Here is a 2,941-nt window from a genome sequence, read left to right as displayed (position 1 = left end):
TTTGTGGGGTGGTGAAATCTCAGTGTTGTTTTCATCTGCATCTCTCGAATGACCAATGATGTGGAATGTTTTTTCATATATTTTCTTGCTGCTTTTATTTCTTTGTCTGAGAAATGTCTGTTCATTCAGATGCCCATTTTAGAATTGGGTCTTTATATTTGGGGGGCTGGTTGTTTTGAGTTCTTTATATATTTTAGATAATAGTCCTTTGTCTGAGGAGCCGCTGGTAAAATTTTTTCCCACATTGTAGATTGTCTCTTAGTTCTATTGATGGTTTCTTTTGCAGTGCAGAAGCTTTTTAATAAGATGAGATCTCAGTTGTTGATTCTTTCTGCTAGTTCCCGTGCTACTGAGGATTTGTTCATAAAGTCTTTTCCTATGCCAATGTCTTCCAGGGTTCTGCCTAACTTATCTTCCAGAAAGTTTAGTGTTTTTGTTTTTACATTTAGATCTTTAATCCACTTGGATTTTAATTTAGTGCATGATGACAGATAAGGGCTTAGTCTTAATCTTTGGCAGGTTGAGATCAGTTTTCCCAACACTGTTTATTAAAGAGGCTATCTTTCCTCCAGTGGGGACTGTCAGCTCCTTTGTCAAAGATGAGGTAGCTGAGTGCATCTGAAGTTGTTTTTGTGTCTTCCAATCTGTTCCACTGATCCTCTGCTTCTTTGCCAGTACCATGCTATTTTTATCACAGTGGCTTTGTAGTGTAATTTCAAATTGGGAATTGTTATACCCGCTGCCATGTGTCTGTTGCCTAGGATGGCTTTTGCTATTCTAGGTCTCTTATGGTTCCAAATGAATCTTTGGATTCTTCTTTCTAGTTCTGTGAAGTATAGTGTTGGGATTTCAGTTGGTATTGCATTGAATCTGTATAGCAGTTTTGGTAGTATGGCCATTTTCACTATGTTGATTCTTCCTCCCCAGGAGCAGGGGATATCTTTCCATTTTCTTGTATCCTCTTCGATCTCTTTTTTCAGGGTGCTGTAGTTTTCAGTGTAGAGGTCTTTTGCTTCTTTTGTTAGATTGATTCCCAGATACTTCATTTTTTTGGGTGCTATTGTGAAAGGAATTGTTTCTGTAATTTGTCTCTCAGTGGGTTTGTTATTAGTGTACAAGAAGGCCATTGATTTTTGGGTGGTGACCTTGTATCCAGCTACTCTGCTAAAAGTGTCAATTAAATCGAGAAGTCTTTTGGTGGAGTTTTTTGGGTCTTCAATGTAGAGAATCATATCATGAGCAAATAAGGACAGTTGAACTTCTTCCTTTCCTATCAAAAAGGATAATTTTTGCAGCTGTGAGAGTGAAGCTACAACTGCTGATGGAGACTTCAGGAAGTCAGAGATGCTGAGGGTGTTGAACACCTGACAAAGCCAGCCAGAGGGAGGCGATGGTCTGGAGCTAGTAATTGTGGAGCAGGGCTGCCCAGATTCTTTAGTGCTTACTTATGCCACAGTGTGCTCTGGTTGCTGGATATGGAGCTATAGAACTTAATATTTGCTTTGCTGGATTTCAGTCTTCCTTTGGTCCATTTCATCTTTATTATTTTCCTGTTTCTCCCTTTGGAAATAGGAATGTTTATTCTGTTCTGTTCTATCCTGGCAGCATGCAACTTGTTTTAATTTTATTTTTACGAGGGCTCACAGCTAAGAGTTTGCCTTGAGTCTCATAGGAGACTTTGAACTTAGACTTTAGAGCAACTGGGGGTGGTAGAGCAAAAGGACACCCTCAGCCACACATTAACCTCTAGGTGTCTTCCTTTGGATATCATTTGCCTAGCAAAAAATTAACTACCGTTTCATTTAAATCTCTGGTGTTTGATTAGTAGCACTGGTACCATCTGAGGATTTGTTAGACATACAGAACATTGACCCCTAACTCAGACTTTCTGAATCAATCTGCATTTTGACAACATCCACAGATTTGATTTATGCGAAAAATAAAGTTTGAGAAGCATTGATGTGAGCTGCTATTGCGGGGGTAGGACTGTCCTTCACGGCTGAATTCAGTCCTGACTAATGTGCTACCCTGGTAGGGTTGAAGGAGATAATTAAGGAAATACTCCTGTGTAGTTAGTTATTAGGTTAAATTGCCTGCGGTGGGGGTGGGGAGGCAGGCTCCATAATAGGCACAGGTTTGTGGCAGTACTGTCATTTGTGCTGTAGGCCAAAGTGCATCCCCTAACTCAGCGTGAAATCTTGGAGCCAGAGCAAAGAAAGTGTAGTATTTGTTGAGAACTTGAGATGTTTTTGCCGAAGGCAGTGATTAGGGGAAGGAGAGGTCTGAGGACAGCCTTACAGAGCTCACCTCACAGCTTGACCTCAAGCAATGCAGGCCTTGGAGTGGGGTGGGTTTTAGATCACTCTTGCCAAAGCCCTTTATATGGGAGTAGTGTGAGATACACAGGACCCCTTTATATTAGTGCTCATGTAAGAACACCCAAGCCAGTCTCTCAAGCAGTGCCTTGGCTGCACAGGGAGGAACCTGCCCAAGGGATTGGCTCTGCTGCCACGCTTAGCCCCAGTTTTCCAGCTGGCCTAGCTTCATCTTTCTTGTTCTGTGATCGACAAGCTGTCTGCAGTGCCTCTCTTTATGGTCTGAAGGACACTGTGGCCTAGTTTTGGTGGGATGCAGGGAGCCTGTTAGTGCAGGGGCTGGAGCTCCTAGAGGGGTTTTTCCCAGGCATAAGGTCAGAATGATGGTCTCAGGGCCAGGCCTCCTGCAGGAACCGCTGTGTTTAGTTCAGAAAGAGAGGGTTCCAGAGGTGGCCCCGAGTGAGAGCTCAGGTGGACTGCAGGTCCCCTCTGCACCTAACCCAGCTGCTCCATCCTGGCATGTAGGGACAGGAGCTGGCCACACCCACACAGCCTCCTTGGCTTGAGAGGGCGCCCAGGGTGGCTGGCAGGGCTGCGCGTCTGTCTGCATCCTCTGAATCCCTTGT

This window comes from Fukomys damarensis, unplaced genomic scaffold (assembly GCF_012274545.1).
Source record: "Fukomys damarensis isolate Sample0158 unplaced genomic scaffold, DMR_v1.0_HiC HiC_scaffold_28, whole genome shotgun sequence".
Taxonomy (NCBI): Eukaryota; Metazoa; Chordata; class Mammalia; order Rodentia; family Bathyergidae; genus Fukomys; species Fukomys damarensis.
Note: the sequence above shows the minus strand (reverse complement) of the source record.